Genomic DNA, 21,209 nt, shown 5'->3' on the forward strand with positions numbered 1-21,209 from the left:
TGAGTCGTTTCCCGCAATTTTTATTACATTAATATCTGAATGCTTAACTAAATTTCTACTTTTAAATATTCTGTTACAAATTTCAATTCTATTAAAATAGGAATTAATATAAAATTAATAATATAAATAGGATATCAGATCGCACGGCATCGTAGTTGGGCAAGTTTAATTAAAACTGGCATAGTTCGGCGATAAATTGTAAAATTGCAACGCGCACGTATGGAAACAAAATAGAACAGTCATAGATTAATTTTTGTATAGATTGTAAATTTAAATAATTCCAACAGTAGTCATTTGTTATCATTAGTGAATAATTTATATAAAGTAATATATAATGCATTAGCTATTTGAATATGATAATATCCTGAGCACTCAATGGGGTTTGAGCATTTTTTTATTAAGCTTAACCACGAATTCAACAAGTCTGTTATTAGAGCATTCTCTAATCTTACTAATATTACAAATGCGAATGGATGGATGGATGTTTATTAGAAGGTATGTTCTGAGCGACTGCATTGATCTAGATGAAATTGATGAGGTAGAGCATAGTCTGGAAGAGCACGTAGGTTACTTACTACGTAGGTTACTAATTAAATTTTTAACCCCGCACGGACGGAGTCGCGATCGAGAGCTAGTACATAATATAATGTTAAGAATCTTTAGTGTAAATAAACGTACGATCTAGTAACGTACAAATAATGAAGTTTTTATAACTATGTGAGAAAAATCCAAAAGTAAGCCTTTCCAAATAAATGAAAATCCCCAGCAAGAGGTTTCATTCATTTGGATTTATTAATCATATTTTTGGTCCCAGAGTCAATTTAGAGTTGTATCAAAGACTTTCAATAAAATGCTAAAAGTTTACTTATGTTCAAATTAATTTAATGACATTAACCCCCTTAAATATTTGATTAAGTAGTTACAATAGTTGTTTCATTTCTAAAATCCTTTAATCTTTTTTTGAATTAAGACCAGACTGCTTTTATAATTTGAAGAACTTTATAAATTAATATCTTAATTAAGTTAAGAGATTGTTCCAGACAAGACTGTAACTTCTTACGCCTAAATTCAATTTTCGTCGAATTAATTAAATATACGTTTAATACCTATGGAACAATGTTAAATACAAGTATTTTAAAGTAATGAATTAAATATTCTTACAAAGGATATTATAACTAGTGACATTGTAAACTCACAACTGTACAATTTTCCATCACTTTATATGCACCGTCACATTATAAAACTGACGAAAATCAGAAACGTTCGGTGACTACCATGTTTACTAATCTAGACAGTAGACAGAAATGATGTCACCGATAATTTGTGAACCACGTCAGTTTATACTTCGGTATATCGTGATGACTATCTGAGATGGTGTGGCTTTGCAGTGAGGAGCCAACACACGTAAACACGGCTACTATAATCGCCCTCCGCTATTCGTCTACTCAATTTATATTCATGATTATGCTAATGCAATCAAATTGTAAATATTTTATAAAATTGCATTGAGAAAATATTTTTTAGCCTTAAAATTCAGTCGAAAATTATAAGAACATTTTAATTTTTAACTTTTTTATAATACAATATCAATATTATCTTGAAATATTTAGTATAAACTTAATAGAAGTTGCAAAAAATATTGCTGTTGTGAATAATAACTAATTTATATCTTAGCTGCTGTTGACCGCGATTTCTTCCACGCGTAATAAATGAAAATGGTAGCCAATGTGTTCTTCCAGGCTATGTTCTATACATCTATATGCCAAATTTCAGCGAGATCTATGTACCTCTAGAGGTTCCTTCTAATAATCATCCATCTCTTCAAAAATTTGCATTTATAATATTAGTAAGATATTTTGTGGGTGTGTGTATTTAGTTACATGTAACAATGTTTGAAGTGTGTAATTTACAATAAAGGTAAACATGGTGATAGTGGGGCCAGTGTAACGAGGCTTATTATCCGCACGCGTTTACGACACGCTTGACTCAAAACATGGGTCACCTGAGCTTCTCATTTGTCAACAGAGTACCCGTCTTATAGTTAGTTTTATGAAATCTCATGTATATTACCTAATACTTAAATTTAAAATAACATGTGCATATGTCATAATGCAAACTTTTTTTATTAAAAATAAAAAGTCTTGTTATGATAATGGATGTATGGATGTTTGTTTGAGAAATCTCTGGAACGGCTGAACGGATCTATGGGGCGTAATTGTTTTTTTTTATTCCGCGCGGACGGACTCGCGGGTGACGGTAGTATTTTAAAAACATTTATAATATTTTTATTAGTAATCCTTCCTGGCTTTAGAACACGTTTTTTAAGTTTAATCTTACCTTATTAAGACAATCATACGAACATAGTCAAATATGGACATGTTTTTATGTACTCTTTGAATATGTACATTTATGCAATTTCATGTTTAAGTACGATCCCCTAGTCTCGCTGAGCAAACGCACTTCCTTGCCCCTTGCTTGTCGTAGCCTCCCTAATTGTATTGAAGTTCCGGCTGCATTAAAAAAGATAAAGCACGTTACACATCCCCTCTACATGGCCCTTGTTAGGTAAACCTATGTACACGACACAGGCTGATTTTCTGTAGGTTATACCTAGTTCTACCTGTGTTTTATCATTATTATCTTCAACTTGCTGTTGGGCAACTCCGTCGACACGAAAGTAAAAAAAGTTAATAAGTAGCCTATGTGATCTTCCAGACTATGTTTTACATCTATGCCAAATTTCAGCGAGATCCGTTCAGCTGTTTCGGAGATACCTTCAAACAAATATCCATCCATCCATCCAACGATCAAAACATTCGCATTCATAATATTAGTAAGATTATACTAGCCAATTGCTTTTTAATTTTTAAAGGATAGATATATATATTGAATGTCGCTTTTCAATTAATAAAAGCATAACTACAAAATATTAAAAGTTAGAAGGGAAGTTAAATATCCCTATAACTCTTTGTTAGACTTTTAGCTTTAAGTGAAAGAAACTATTCTTACGGCAATGCTACCTGATATTCATTACGTAATCGGTCCACGTGCTCGAACTCCGTGCCACTTGCCTGTACATAACTTACTTCGCCTCTACCCTTTACTAGAGCTGCATTTTAAAACCAGATATTTTATACTATGAGTAGTGAATAAAATTAATTTAAAGATATATTACAAGCATCCCCTATGTATGCTATGTTATTCAACGAAAGAACATAATGTAATTAAAAATAATACAAATGAGACGCGTACAATGTGTGTATGAAAAATGTAATTTCAAGGTCTTTGCGTTCATTAAAATAACATCCCGCGGTGTATTATGACGACCTCATCTGATTTTTTTAATTTTTTTGTTTTCATTGTCTACTTGTGCGTTTCATTTTTCCCGATTGAAGTGACGAATTCCTTTTTGGTATGTATGTATGTATTTTAAGTATGGTGCCATAGAACCATGTCTATTTTAAGAGTAATTTGTCATTGAGTTTCAAATCTATTCTAAATTGTTTTAGTATAATAGTACAGAAGTAGTCTTTTGTTTTAATTAACCATTGCTATTTATAATTATAATAATAACCTTTTTAAATAACGGGACTATCTCCATGTTAATTAACTTGAGAAATTCCTTGCGAGTTATTAACCTTGAACTATAAGTTCCAGGCCCGCGTTTATCTTTTATTCAAGCATCATTAATTAAGGCAATTTAGTGTGAAAAACGCGAATTAGCTCGAAATATACAGTAATAGGTTCGTCTTAGTGGAGCCTATATCGATATTTTTTAGGATTTTTTGGTAAATTGTCCAAAAATATCGTTATTAAGGGATTTTAGCCAATTTAGTAGTCAACATTTTAAAACGCGAAGTTTAAACGCGACTGTACACAGGAGAAGTTCATATTTGCTTATGTGTATTAAAAACTAAATATTTCCCTTAATTTTGAGTCGAAAAGCAATGATATGACTACGAAGAAAATATCGAATGCTAGATCTAATTGAAAGAAGAACATACAGCTTAACATGGATAAGCAAAAGTCCAAGGGACTGCGATATTTTTCTCGCTTATAAGGGTTTCTTTCTAATACGAGCTTCTCGCTTATGGAGATCATCCGTCGACATCGGACAATTTCTTTCGCTTATTGAGTTTTGGTCTGGTCTGGTGTTGTATTTGCATGATTAATGCAAGGTATATCTAGAATGGCTGCATGGATTTCGCTGTAACTTGTAACACATCGATGGGGGCAACACATAGGCTGCTTACTTAGTTTTTTTTTAATTACGCTAAGCCGGCGTCATGGGCGACAGCTAGTCAGAAAATAAAACAAGACTATCCTTACATGTTAGCCTTTTAGATGAATTCTACATAAATATATTCAATAAAACTTCGTTTAAGCTTTGAGATTACATGGAATGTCCATCCATCGTAGAAAGTAATCCTAAAACATTTTGATCTCTAACTACAATTCGCTTTTAAGCAAATGCATTTTATTTGATAAATCAATTTAGTATTGAAATATCTGCACTCGCTTTACACATGTGAATAAGTATTAAGTACTTCAGTCTACAGTAAGCTTTGCTTCTATGTCTTATTTTAAATTTGAAGCAGTTAATTTTTAAATGTTAGCGTTTTATTTCTTAAAAATTATCAAAGGATTTAATTTATCAATTACAAATTGTATCTATCTCGATTGAAAACTAAATATTGGCGATAAAAATGTCACACATTTTACGTTTAAACTCTCATTACTGATAAATTTAAAAAGCAGAAAAACAAAAATTTCCAAGTAACGAATTATACAAGTGTCAGTTTGTCGTTTATTTATAACATCTGTCAAAAAAAATACTTTATTGATAACTATAGGTGTCGGTCGCGACTCCATCCGCGTGGTATTAATACAAGCTTATTAGTAGACTATAAGTTCTTCCAGACTATGTTCTACATATATGCCAAATTTTAGCGAGATCTATATAGCCGTTCAGGAGATACAACAAACATCCATCCAAACATTTGCATTTATAATATTAGTAAGATAGTTAGAATTTCGCTAATTTTATTTTACTCTGCGATATATTTTTAGTAAGAAGCAGTTAAACATCTCGGTCGTTGATGAAACGCTCGCTTGTTACGACGTGGCGAAGTTTGAAACTTCATTATGTAAGTACGCGGCATCCTACGTAACGATAGCTAACATATTTGAGTTTAACTAATGTTAGTAATTTGTTTCCATCACAATTGTAATATAGACAGAAATAAAGACCTTACATTATTCACCTATTTTTACCGCCTATATGACTAGAATTAGATCTCCGGTACGCAAATCTTATTAAAGTTTGGTACAGATATAGAACATAACCTCAAAAATACATTAAAATTACGCGCGGACATAGTCGAGTGCGACAGCTAGTACTTGTATAAAGTTGAAGGGTAACACAATCTTTGCCAAAGTGAAGCCATTATTTCATCTTTGAATAATGAATTTTGTATCAATAACCTAAAAGTTTCATCATAGCCAATATTCTGTTCTTTATCAACAACAACGGACTGAAAACAATAACCTTGTTCGTCATCAAAATTAACTAACTATAAATCAAACTCCAGCTTATTCTCTTCACGCAAATTGGCTTTGACTGAAGACAAGACTTATCAATTCCCCTCCATCAGGATGTAGCCTAACTTTCTATAATAAATTCTCCATTGTACTACATATACAGATGATTTTCACTCCGTTGTATTCACAGCTTGTACATTTCACTCGAAAAGTGTAACATATTTATATTTTAATAAAATGTCCATATTTTAATAAATTTTCATCGACATATTATAGTAAATTACTTTGCTACATTCGACTATGACTCCGTGGAACTGTCTGTCGTGTTATTTACAACACCATTTGATTATTAAAAATTTACATACAGAGAAATTTTTTCAAAACAATTTCGAAATAAAAAATCGAGTTGCGTTATTTCATGAAAAACCTATTTTCAATATTTTTGTCTCCCTATCTTATTTTTTTCTACGCTAGTGTAGTCGCGGACGACCGCTAGTTTGATATCAAATGATGATCTTCTCAGGGCAGAAATCTCTTAAATAATCACTTTTCTTTAATCAGCTAGTATAAAATACTGCGATTCCATAAGAACGGTTTGGTTTTAAACTTCAAGCTTCTAGAGCATTATCTCGGGACAATGGAACAGTTCAATTTACGGGAACAGCTTTTTATAAAATAACCGTTTGTTTCCGAGACCAAAATCTCTGTATAAAACATATCGTCATCACCTTCAATATCTTTGAAATAACAGACATAACAATGTGATAAAATGGTTTCTGAAACCCACGGTTAATAAGTCAATGAGCATTCAGATACAGAGTTATAATTTTCTTGGCCTTGGTAAACCTATTACTTAAGTTAAAATACGATAATAGTAAAATGAACTTGGATAAAATATAGCGAGTTTGTTTAAATTACGAAACTAAAAATGAAAATTTCAATTTTCTTCGCTGAGATATATCTCGGTTAAGTTCGCGAGATTAACTTGGTCGTTAGTTTGAATCTAGTAATGCTAATTAAAACTTTGTAAATTATTGTCACGTTACGAAGAAACTTCTTTGACGAAAGTTCTGATGAGAGCCTGGGAGAGCTGTGTATGAATTATTTTAACAAAGTTATCTAGGTACGCGTCTAGGTATATTGTTATAAAGACAAACTTATATGTTACTCGATGCTGTTATTTTATGGTATTATATTATATTTTATAACATTTAATTGCGTAGAGCCACGTAAATTGAATATGAAATAAACACTAGCAAAAACGGTGTTTTCATAGAGCTATGAAGATTTTCACGTTGTCATCTATATATTTAAATAAAAAATCAATTGCTCTTCGTTGGTCTCGCTGAATGGATTTGTCTTATCTTGAAATGTTCATGAAGGTCTACGGAACGTTTGATTGGTGAGAAAAATTCGAATAATTGCCGAGAACTGATTAAGATTTTTTTTCCATTCTACGCGGACGGATTCGCGGGCGAAGGCTAGTAATTAATAAAATATCCTTGGGAGTTGTTTCAACAGTAAGTGAGAAAAGTGTTCAGTATTAAAATCAATTACTATTGCAAATTACAATACAAATTAATAAAACCATCTAAATGCTTATAGATTTCAGAAGTCGAGATATAACAGAGCGCCGGTAAATATCGTCCACATTTAGAAAACAACCTTATATATTATATTATGTATCATAGTCTATATTTAGCTTAAGGGTCCTTTAAGAAGCGAGTGTATCACCTTCTCAGAGCAATACATCTGTGGATCCTGTGGTATTGTAGATGTTCATGAACACCTGAGTATTCCAGCTGCTCGTTTGTCCTATCATATTATATATTTTTTTATTTATTTGAAAACAACTGCAAAGCATTCTTAAAGTATACAACCAATTTGACATATACACACTTTACATAATAGTTTACACGATAACATATTTAATAATAACTGTAAATAACACATAACAATGATAAATAAAAAAATACATAGATAAACAAAGCAAGAATATATCAATGCGTAACTAAACATCAATATTCAAACGTCTTCCACACATCTGTACGCAGCCTCTGTGGATTTTGGCTCGCTGCAACTAAATAATTCATTGATAAAGAATATTTTTAACACAGTGATTATGTTATTTACTGTTCAATAAATTAAATAAAGACTACATATAATTGCTTTGACTATTAGACGGTTTTTAAAACAGTGGTTGTATTTTAATAAAAATAATGTAGCTAACACAAAACCCCAGACATAGTCCGTGTGTACCCGATAACAATATTTGCCATTCACACTGAATGTATTTTTAAATAAATATTTCCGTGAAATGTGACATAGTTAAACGGCGTGTTATTTAATTAAGAAACGTAAATGTTGATTGATATCGAACGCTTGTTTATTGTTCAATTAAGTTAACAAATGCCTGTTATGACGTCACACTCACTGATATTTGTATAGTCAGTGTTGATTGTAAGAGCGATAGTGTTATATATTTAATTTCTATTTTGTGAAATTTCAGAAAATGACCAACATATGTGTCGACGAAAAGACGAAACAGCATAATCCGAAGAATGTCAAAACTAATCCAAAGATTTTATTGTTCCTTTGTTTCCATTGAATAGGCTCCAAAACTGCTGAACCAATTTGAAAAATTCTTTCAGTGTTGGAATGCTACTCTATCACCGGATGATATAGAGTTTATTTATTACTAGATATGTTTGTATCATCATCATTGAATTAGGATGTAGTTGCAGCCAACTGCTAGTTTGTATTATAATTCTTTTGCCATGAAAATGTAAAAGATATATGCATAAAGATACGCTATTAATTATACGAAATATGTAACGAATCGGTAGAAAGTCGAAAAGTTAGAGAAAGCTTGTTGGTTACATAAGGCTTGCGATCCCGCGGGAGATGTGAGCAAAGCCTAGCGGTAACTTTGTACAGTTCACATGTTTCAGACATGTCTTATCTACGCCTGTCTTACATGTCTTATTTACCTCTCTGAATTTACTTAAGTCTAGCTTTCGCCTTTGGTACTAAATAAATAACAGTATGTTTGTATACTAGCATGAAATTGAGTTGTTGCTTAATATTTTTTCTCTGCGTTGGAACATGATAGGACCATGTCATATTAAAGCTGCTGCAATCTTTCTAACCCAGTTAAGTTGAAAAGATGCGACGACATATTTATTTTATTGCTTAGACTGGATTTAGTACAAATTTGATAAAAATTTAATTTTGTATTTCAATATGTATAAAAATTTTAATTATAATATTGTTATATAGTAGTTCATTTTTAATTCTTGAATAGAACAAAGTCATAATGAATACGAGTAGTAGCAATAATGAATTCAAGTAGTATCGAGTATACGTTATAGATATTAAAAAGTAAATCCGATTATAAATAATTGTAAAATTACATTTATAAATAATAAAAGTAACTGTTTCAATATCAAATCGAAAGAAGTCACAGAATTAAAGTTTTCTTACATCACACTAAAGCGAAAATGAAATTTACGATGAAAGTGAAATGAATGATGTTTGTTAAAGGTATCTCCGAAAGGACTCAATAGATCTTGATGAAATTTGACACAGATATAGAACATAGTAAGGAAGAACATATAGACTAAGAATTATTTTATTTTTTAATGTCGCGCGGACGTAGTCGCAAACGACAGCTAGTTATATCATACATCACAGTTAACATCATGTCATGAATTTTGTTATTAAAACGACAATTAAGTCTTGTGTGTTAGGTTTAATGTATCCATTTTAATTGTGCCCTCGTCAATGTCAAACAATATAGGAGCATTAAAATACCAAGACATTGCGGGTAATTGCTTGTCGCCGAATGAGCTCACTTCAACTAGGTCAAGTTACATTATTCTAGTTTAGTTTCTACTAATAACACGTGTAATTATTATTGCTATCTCTTTCTCTCAGTCATAATACAAGAATAAATTAAATTGCTCTTTCAGATTTTCATTATGTTATATTTTTGAAATTAATTTTAACAATTGGTTGATTATTATTTCATCTTTCAATTTTAGAATAGAAAACGACATAAAAAATATGTAATTAACCTAAAAATAGTTTTCATCAATATAGTTATGTACGTAATTTTTTGTTTATCATTAAAATAATTACCATAGAAAAAATGTTTAACGGTTTGAAAAATTCAATTATTATAGTTTTAATATTGAACAAAATAACAATTATTACTTTTTCAGAGTCAAAATCTTGCGTTTCACTAACCAGAGACTTTTTTGAATGTTTTATTTAAAAACAACAAAAACAGGTTACATTAGTTAAAACGGACTCCAAGTTTTATCGTGTAAATATATCGCATGTAATATTTTATCCTTTGAAACATTAAACTTTAAACAAGAAAGTGTTTTACATCTCCTCATTATCCACTCGGTGCACGTTTTAACTAGGCCCTCGAGCGAGGACTAGACGCGCCGTACATTACGTAAATTTCACACGAGGGCAAAGGTGAGGTAGAGCAGTGGACAATGCAGTACTGCTATTTGAACGCTCACTTACAGTAGGTACACGTTAAGCAACAACACGCATTAGAACATTCGAGGCATATACAGATCTATCAAAAAGTATAAGATCCAATGGTTCTCGGAGCACCAGCTGTCATAATTTTGCGCCAGAACATCTAGGGGATGCATCGTTAGTGTTAAAACACAAATGTTCTATTTCGGCTTTTGCTTTAAAAGTATAGCAGTAGGATAGTAGATTTGAGCTTTAACTCGGCAAATTTAAGTTATTTATGGACGTGTTAGATAGAAGATTTTTTCATTACAATTTTATTGAATTTCCAATAAGATCTTTATAACATGACAAGGTAGAAAGTACACCTCTGTTAGTAGTTGACTACTGGAATGTCTACTGCTCTACCTCACTATTCTGTCCTTGTGTGAAACTGACACTACGTAGGATGAACCCTAGACTCCGTAGACACCTAGCGAACATGTGTTATTAGGGTTTATGCACAGCGGTGTTATGTTCCAAAGTATAATAATTTATATTTTCGTGTTATGTTAATTATTCTAGCTTTACCAAGTATATTTTATATTTAATTAATTTTATAATCAAAATATTTGAAAAACCTTTACCTTTTACTAAATGATAACCCTCCAAATACTAAAATTTACACGTTTTATTTTATGATATAAAATCAAACTTTATTTAGAGGTAATCTGATTCGTCCCGGTAATTACCATATAAAATATAAATATTAAACAGGAACATATAGTTAAAATTTGTGTAAGTTATTCTAAAACGCGTTTGTGAACTTTGTTCAAAGCAACAAGGAACTATGTTGGCCACAAATCAGTATTTGTCAAGTTGGAACATTTAGAACAACCTGTACGTACAACGTATACTGTAAAGCGCAACACGTCACACTGTGAGCTAGCAATATTGCTACTAGTGCAAGGGTACCCACTGCCAAAACATTACTAGAAAAATATTTTGTTTTTCAAATAGAGAGTAAGTAAATATTAAAACATTATCGCATTTTACAATTCACAGGTTTCGATATCGGAACGTAACACCCGCGAATACGGAGATTTCACTGTGAATAATGAAGTACTTTAATCCCTTAGAATACTCGTACTAAATTTACACTATGGGTCGCCCTTATTGGCCATTAAATTACTCTGAGTACGGATATTTAACTGTTTGGTATTTTAAACCATTTAAGTAAATAACAAATAAAACTATGTAATTATTTAGAAATGAATAATTAAGTTCTTAAGATATAAATTACGACTAGAACTTGATAACAATCTCACAGGTAATCGAATGGGTGTAATAAAATTCGATTGAATGGAGAATTCATGGAGCTGAAAATTCGGACTCCGGGTTTCGGAAGTAGGGCTTTGTTTGTAAGATAATTGCATCGTCCTTTAATTAAAGATCAAATTTGTTATACCATTGTTTAATATCGATTATTTTGGATTGTTTTTTGGAGGGCTACTGAAAATGTTAATAGTTTTTCTGAAGGGAATTACACAGATATAACTTCGAAAAAAAAGTTTTTGTGATTTGAATATCATTTTTTGGTTCAATCGCAACTGAAGATTAGGAGGAGGTTGTGGATCAATAAAATTGTGGGTCAGGTTAAAACATGGAATATGTTTCAGTAAACATTAAAAATATAAAGTATTGTTTCCATCATAAGAAGGAAATGTAAAGTTATTTTCATTTAAGGAAATGTTGCAATATGTAAATAATTCTTAAACCAGCTTAGAGTTAAAGCCTTCATTACACGTTTAATATAAAATTGCGCGGACCGAGTAATGAAATAAACCTTTTGTTTTTCCTTAATAAAATAAAACAAAGGTTTATGGTAGTTCTTATTAATTCAAAGCCCTAATATTTCTAAAAATAAACAATGCAAAAAATATAAACGAATTAATAACCTCCATCTTTTTGAAGTCGGTTAAAAACTACCGAGCGGAAATACAGAGTGTTGTGTTTGTGTTAACTTTGGCACAACTTTTAACTTGATAATTATAAAAAGGAATGTTTGTGGTTTTTCGACTATAATTAAATATCGTTATTGAACGGTGTAAATTAATTGATATTTATACAAGTTTCAAACATTTCAACCCCTTACAACCCTTTTTTCTCGTTAAAAAGCCTATATCCTTCCGCGTTCTCTAGACTATCTATACGAAATTTCATTTAAATCGGTTTAGTACTTTTTGCGTGAAATAAGGACAGACAGAAATTCAGACAGACAAAGTTACTTTCGCATATATAATATTATTAAGGATTTTAAATATTCAAAATTATAACTTTATCATTTTAGTTGAAGCATAGAAAGGACAGTTCAGTAAGTTAGAAATTGAAAGTTAAGTATAGGTCGTGTAATGGGAACCCCATCTTGTGTTCATTACGCGCTCGCATCGCACAGTTTTACGAGGTGATCATCCCGCTCCCGAGGGCCGGCGACAGAAATAGCCTCACCTGAGCCTCGACCTTGGTCCTATTTCCTAGCATTTATATAACCCAATGCAAAATGTGATAGACTGAACTTTTTTAAACCCTTTAAGAAAAGACAAAAGAAAGAAAATAATACATTAAAAAATGTTAACAATTAGTTCACGCTAGTTGTCGGATTTTATAAATATACAGAGTTATGTTGTTGGTGGTTGGTGGTTCACTTTTATAAAAGTGAAAATTTCTAGTGCACTTCCACTGGGTATTACATCGATGGGTAGATTTATGTTACTTCAAGGCTAGGGAGACTTGAAGAAATTTATGCGTAAGCTTCAATATAACCAGCAACATATTATCTTTAGTAATATTTCTTGTAATTGAAACTTGATAAACTCGGTGGAAAGTGGAGTCTCTTTATATCGATTTAGTTTTAAATATTTCAAATTTAATGTATACCTAGTTTAATATGGCAGGCATAACTAATATGATATTGCGAGAACCATTTTTTCTTACCTCGATCTTGGTCGCCTTGCCGCAATTAACGAGGGAACTAATTAATTTGCTGGGGCGCGGCACATCAGCGTGAAATGAGATCTAGCGAAGAATCTAGGCCATAGCGCTCCACGTATATTTTAATTACAAAAATAGTTCAATACCTCTGACATTCGTTTTAATCAAAATATTTACTTGAAAAATGAGAAAAAAATGTAAATAATAGGTGCGGTATTAATGAGTTTATATCACATGACACATTGTTCCTTCGTAAATATATTTTAGTTAAATAATACTAGAACAACATCATTTTCTTCAACGTTATAAAAAACAAAATACGCGCGTAAAACATTACCCTCTTCGTCAGTAGTAAAATACTGAATAGATTATTTTAAAAGTTTGTCTTAGTTTAAAGAAAATTAATTTTAATATACATCCTTAAGTATGTCAAGAAACATGTTATCACAACAGTGTGGGAATACAAAATTCTAAAAATTCTCAAGTAAACATATTACAAGTATTAATATTACGCTGCTCGCATGTAGCGGAGAAGATTAAAAATGTAATTTCCGTCGCCTAGCGAGCTTCCTCCGTGTACATAATGTCGATGTGACGTATTGCTTCAACAAAACCGATCGCTATGTTGTTATTTTTAGATATACCTTCAGGTGATAGCCAATAAAAGTACAAACTAATTCACAATATACCTAGAACTTTGAGTTCACGGTTTACAAATGGAACTGATCTTACTTCTTACTAATATTATAAATGCAAATGTTTACATGGATGGATGTTTTTTTAAATGTATCTCCAGAACGGATGTCGATGAAATTTGGCGTACATATAGAACATGATCTGGAACAATACATAGGCTACTAATTATGTTTTTTTTTAATTTCGCGCGGACAGAGTCGCGGGCGACTGCTAATTTGTGAATTTGGAAAAGCAAAATGACTATAAATATTTATTTACAATAAATAATTATTTCCTGGTTCGAATTTGTTTGTAAAAATAATCCTTAACGAAATAATAATATGTATTTGAAAATGAGGACATTAAATAATTTATCCCAGTCGTAGTAAGAACATGAAATTTTATTTGACACGCAATTAATTGTAAACACAGACGGTAAATAATCACATTTAGAAGCTTTTGTCAGTCGCCGCGACTGTTAACGAGAAAAGCAATTAATTTACAGCGTCGCATTGCCTCCACTCGCCTCGACTCGAATACAATTTCGCTTAAAATCTGCGCAACTAATGAAAAAATGTTGTAACGTTAATATTTGAACATAATATATTTAATAGTTATAAAGCTGTAAAGTTTCTGCCATGAATTTTTATTTAATTGTAATATACAAATTGGACAATAAAACAGTCAACCTTTTCGTCAAGGGTATTATGTGATAATTAACCTAAATTCTAGTTTATTGCGTTCTCGCTGACTGACTGCCGACAAGGGTTATCAATTTGCCTCCATTAGTGGTTTGTAAGGTGAATTAATCTTTAAAACAGAACAGCTTTTACTAAAGATAAATAGATACATTTTTGTATTATAGTTTTTACTTGGTTATTTATAACTGTATTTACGTTAATACGAGTTTAATACAATCAAATGAAAAATATTTTTTTGAACAGACTAGTACTTTCACGCTTGACGAATAGCTGTCGCTCGTGACTCCGTTCGCGCAGAATTAAAAAAACTTAATCAGTAGCCTATGTGGCCTTCCATCTGTTCTACATCTATGCCAAATTTCGACGAAATTCATGTAGCCGTTCTGGAGATACTTTCTAACAAACATCCATCCCCCCATCCAAATATTTGCATTAATATTTATATTAGATTTTGTTTAATTTCTATAACATGTACCACGTGTAAGCACTTTAATTTACATTTAAGCTACATAATGCGTGTTAACATTATGCATAGTACTTGTTGGTTGCAAACATGAGCTAGGCTACAGTCACGCCCTCTAGCGTGCACCCCGACCTGTGTCTAGTGCCACTTAAAACGATCTTAACCTGCTGGCTTAAGCCCTTTACTAACTTTTAGTGTAAAACATTTATAATTCTTGTTGACATGTTAAGTTTTAATTTAATTACTTAAAGTACTGATGTCAAGCTAGCGCTTCTCTATGCAGGCCCTTTTCTTGGAATTTAAATTCATGTAAAAGCAATTAACATTTTTGAAGGATGTTAAAATATTTTACTGTATAGAATTCCCTTAAATCTTTAGTTAAATATACCTATATTAAATCTTTTTTATTGCAGGCAACAATTAACAAATAATTTTATTTATTTATGTGTTTAATATTTTTAATTGAAATTAATTTGATTATTGAATAAAAAAAGATTATATTACATTAAATAATAATCATTCAAGGATCGTCGCTGGACTAAATTTTCAAACGTACTTAACTAACTTTTTAGGTTGCAAAACAACTATTTTAAAAGCTTGTATGATATGACGGCGTTAAGGAATCTAAAATGAAATGTCGAGGGTAATACATCACAACATTGACGCAGAGAATGCTATCGGAAATTACATTTTTAATAAACTGCCCCAACGAGTGAACTGCGTGCTCGTAATATCAATCTGCTTTTCGCTTACACAACAGCATTGGCAAACAAACGAACAGCGAGATACAATAAAGACTTTAGTAATAAACTATAGTACATTGTATACATTTAATTTCAAGTTTTATAAAATATATATTTTTTTCAAAATTACTTTTAACTGTTTCTAGTTTCAACTATCAGTGAAGGTTCTCAATTTACTCGTATTGCTTGTTTCATAATAATTAATACTTAAATATATTATGTTATTTCATGAAGAAACTGTTCGAGCCAATGAATATTGCAAAATCCTCCTCGCATCTGTCATGAAGTTGACATAATTGAAAGGTGAAATTCTGAAAAAGCAGCTTTGAAATCCTGGTGGAAAAATTAACAAAATTTTCATTCAATGTTTTGTATGCAAGAATCGTTCGTTAAGTCTGCGCGTTCCTGTCGCTAGTTAAAAATTCTTATAGTTCAAAAAAGACCCAACCACTGATTATATATCTTACTTCTTACTTATATTATAAATGCGAATTTTTGGATGGATGGATGGATTTTTGTTTGTAGGTATCTCCAGAACGGCTGAACGGATCATAATGAAATTTGGCATAGATATAGAACATAGTCTGGAAGAACACAAAGGCTAGTAATTAGGTTTTATTTTAATTTTAGGCGTAAAATTTAAAGTAGTAAAACTATAAGTGAAATAAAGAGGTGACAACACTGTACAAAAAATGTTGGTTTCCGAGACCAAAATCCCTGTATAAAACATATTGTTATCTCTGTTTTGTTAAAGTTAATGACAAGGATGACGATATGTTTTATACGTGGTCTCAGAAGCTAACAATTAATATTTTATCACTCGCCTCTCACATATTACTTTTGTTTATTTAATGACTTTGCAATTTGAATCTCGTTTGAAAGTCGCGTTTAAATAGTACAAAGCATTTTAGTATGCTTAGTTAGCTTTGTCTAAACAGAAATTAAATACAATTCCGTAAGTTTCGGTTTACGTAATTTATTGCAGTTGACAGAACTCCACCGACTCGTGTTCACGTAGTTGCATCCGAGATATCTTAATAGACACAAATGCAAGTACTAACGTATATTTTGTGTATTTTTTTAGTACACGAAATAATTGTTGTGTTTTTTTATAATTGTGGCCAGTATTTAGTTTTTTTTAATTGGTTATTGGAAAGAAAGATAGACATACTCCTTGGAAAATTTCGTAAAAGAAAAGGAAATTCGCATGCGAAGTGAGACGACATATCTTTTAAAATACAGGATAAGATACACTTTATTTCGTACAAGAGGAAATATTTTGTTAAACTTTACAACTTCATAAAATATTAAAGTAACGTAAACACTCGGTGCGATAGAGAAACTGTGTTAGTTATTTAAAATTGAAAATATCTTTTGCACAGCGGTATTTTTAAGTTCGAGTTAATATGCATAAACTTCAATTCTAGAAATGGTGAGCTCGCTTCATATATTTCTCCGACGTTTGATGCAATTTTATATGTGGAAAGGGATTTTCCCGCGAACGGAATATCAACTACATTTTTAAGTTATCGAGCTTTATATATTTTTATTTTGGATTAAACAGTAGCTTCTATATTGTGATCAACAGATGGCGTTACATTCATAGTGTTTTGTTCGACATAACGATGATTGATTTAATCGAAGAAAGCAAACACAGGGAAAGTTAACATATATAAATTATTAATAACTAAAACAACTAATTATCTTTAGATATTACTATGTTTTAACATATTTTAGAATGAAAGGCAGATGGGACCGCAAAGTCTTGGAATTGCAGCCACGGACAAGTCGACGCAGAGTGGTCAGACACCCGCAAGATGGTCCTATGATCTAGGAGTATCCTGGATGCTGGTAGGACCGATCACCGCGTCGATCTTCGGAGGAGGTTTGCCCAGCAATATGCGTAATATAGCTAAGAAGAAGAAAACGTACTTTTAAATTTGATTTACATAAAAAAATGATTTACTAGAATATAAAGAGAATGGACTAAAAACCTGTAAATAAAGTATGGTCCGTTGCTTAATACTGAAGGAATACCGACGTAAAGGTCCATCGAAAATGACCCGTCGGCTTGCTTCAGCTATAACTTTTGCTTTACGACCCATAAAGCTTCTTATTTCTGGGCACTTATTATACGAAAAGCGTCTTCACACCAACATTCCGAACGTAATTCCTTGCAATTTAAGGAAATAAAGGTCTGATACGAGCTTAGTATTGGTACATACCTTATTTTTAAACCATTCAGAACTCTGGACTTAATTTTATGGCATTATTTTTATAACTGTTCGAGCTTTTTTCTTATATCATTATAGTTAAGAATTATAAATAATCGTGAGGTCAAATATTTATATTTCCATAAGCAAACAAAATTATTCATCGACTATTATATATCAAAAGAGACTAAATATGTCCTTAAAATTAGTTTCATACATATTAAACATCTTTCTATTAATGTAATTTGTATAGTAAGAAGTGCCATTTAGAATCGAGAAATAAAATATAAAATGTTTTTTTTTTTTTTAATATAATTTAGCAGTGTAGTAAGTATTAGTAGTATCTACAGTGCATAAAGATAAAGATAAAATTAATAAAGAATTGTTTTTGTTTCATTCGGAGAATTCAGTTTCTGGAATATCTATTTATATTCCACCGTCTGATAAAGATTGTTGAAATAGCCCCGGCGGTAATTGAAATATTTAAAATTGACGTAGAAAATTTAATTCGTGGTCGTGATAATGAAGTTGGAAATTTAAACAAGCCAGGGAGAGGAATTGAAGGCGATGTGGCTTTGTTAAATATTTTGCTTTTTGTGAGGAAATACCAGGAAGAAAGCAAAATCAACATGAATTAATAAAGATGGGTAACAAAGTCTACAGGCCACTGAAATGTGCAGTAAATTATTTTATTAATTCATACCTTATTATTTACGAGTTCATAAGATGTTGTTTATTTTCTTTTATTTAAATGATGTGAAACTATACATTCATCCCACAATACCCTCCCAACCCTTTCGATTAATTTTGTGCTTATGCACCCCCCATAACTTTATCCCTTTACCCAATCTGATAAGTTATTGTATCGGGCAAATCTAACTAAATTGTATGATAATAATTGTAACTGGTTACTTTTACTATGGCTTGGAATAATATTCCAAATTATAGTGGACAAGAATAATATTCTAAGTCATGGTAAAACATGGTTAACAGTGGTAGAGCCCGCTTTAACATATTCGCACGAATCGGCCCGGCTCGCCCGGTGAAATACCACGACCACACAGAAGACAGGCGTCAAGTGGAAGCAATTCCGCGTTTCGTCTGATGAGTGTGCGTCCCGCAGGCCTAATTTAGTCCTCTTTCCCTTCCCATCCTTTTCTTAATAAGGAACGGATGGGAAGTGGAAGTGGACTTTCCGGATGAGAGGATGCATGGAAATGGAAGATGTTTTCTTTCTTTGCATCCTCTCCTCCGTCGATTAAAGGTAGGCAACGCATATGCAATTGTGTATGTCCATGGGCAGCAGTCACTTCGCTAGTTCAGCGATTTCAGGTGGCCGCTCGCTCGTTTGCCACCTTTTGATATATTATAAAAAAATAAATAACAAGTCACTTGCATTGCACTATAGTGATATGATTATTTTTATCTTTCTAACTTGGTTTATTAAAGGTTTCATTTTGATGACATTTTTGTTTTGTAAGTCTTTAAATTCTACTGAATTTTTTACGCTAAAGATTTATAGGAACGTACCGTAAATTAACTGATGTGGAACACTGTCAAATTGTGTTCTAAAAATTTATTCGTTTCACGGCAAGTCTCATCGGATACGGCTTTTGTTTATTGGCATCGGTGGATACGTTTTTTTTCATGACAAAGAAATTGAAACCTGTTATATTTTATAAAACTTTAACAGTAGCTTGCATTCAAAAACAATGGAAACTTACCACAATTTTGGTTATTTTAATTTTAATATTCAGCCAAAGATTTCCTTATCACTAACTAATACCTACTAATTTCATAGAATGCCGATAGAAGGCGTTGTTTTAGATATATAGGACGTCCTTTTCATAGAATTACACTTAAAAAATGAAGTCAATTTCATTTAAGTAATGTAATACTAAATACTTAACGTAAATTTATTTATACATTAAGCGAAGCATTGAAGTAAGAAAGTTGAATTTATGAAATAAATAACACAAATTCTCTGCAGAATCTGAATAATAAGTAAGATCCCACGGGATGTTCCGAGAAATCCTTTCGCTATTCGAGATTCATTTGTGTAGTTACCTTCAGACGGAGTGGTAGACGGGGACCAATGTTAATAGAAAACTTATTTTTGAGTAATATTTAAAGGAAAATAAGAAGCTCGCCTACATATCGCGATGAGATGTAATATCATTTTCTTCTTAAAATTATCTATAAATTTTATTTGTTTGTTTGCGTTAAATGGGTTTCGAAACTATTGAACCGATTTGAAAAAAGTTTTCACTGTAGGGAAGCTATACTGTTGTCGAGTGACATATACTACATTTATTTCTAGATTAGTTTTTTTAATTGTTAAGACCAATTGGGGTGAAGAATAATAATTTACCTGCTTACTAAATTTACGTGTTGGTGTTCGTAGTGTAGTTAGAAAACAGAAGTCATTAAACCATATTTTATTTTAAAATTGTCTAATATTATTAATTACATAAAGTGTTTTGATTTCGTCGTTTCATTATATGAAACTTATAATATTAAAATAATTTAAGCTAAATTTTACATCTTTTAGAACTTACATTTTAATTAACTAAAATGAGAGATTCGAATTATTTTTGGATATTCCCAGAAGAGATTTCACTAATATTATAAATGCGAATGTTTAGATGGATGGATGTTTGTTATAAGGTATCTTCAGAAAAGGTGCATGGATCTCGCTGGAATTTAGCATAAATGTAGAACATAGTCTGGAAGAACACATAGGCTACTAATTAAGTTTTACAAATATAATAAAATATATGTGTTAATGCATTTAGATTGATAGATTAATTTAACATTTTCTAAGTAAACCTTAGTCTATTGCTTTAACCTTTAAATATTCTCTCATCAAAGAGAAAAGCGTTTATTCGCAACGTAAACTTTCAAATTTCAATTAACATAGCTGATTACAAGCTTTTGTGGCTAAGTCCTATGTTGCGGATCTACTTTGAACAATTTACTTATTGCGTTAATAAAGTAATAATTTTAAGTTAATTGGATTTTTGTTTATACTAATTAATGGAGGAAAAATAAGCTCCATAGGGTGTTTCGTGTTAATTTGTTTTGCCATTTGCAATATTGTAACATAACGAATTATAAAAGCAATTGAATTCAATTAATAGTAATAGTAAATTGAACATTTTCAAAATTAAAAGAGATTTGAATGATAATATTTTAAAAAGTGGATTTAAATAATTTCTGGGAATGTGGTGTGGTAGAGGTCATGCAATATGTATTGGAGTGTGTCCGAAGCAAATGACTTAATTATTTTGAGGCTTTTGCGTGTAATGTCAATCGGATAAATTACTACTACTATTGCTGTTGTGGCCAACGTCATGTTGGTGTTTAAGTTGGTGGACTATTGCTTAACAAGTAATTTAGATAATTAGAT

This window comes from Papilio xuthus, unplaced genomic scaffold (assembly GCF_000836235.2).
Source record: "Papilio xuthus unplaced genomic scaffold, Pxut_1.1 DF828258.1, whole genome shotgun sequence".
Lineage (NCBI taxonomy): Eukaryota > Metazoa > Arthropoda > Insecta > Lepidoptera > Papilionidae > Papilio > Papilio xuthus.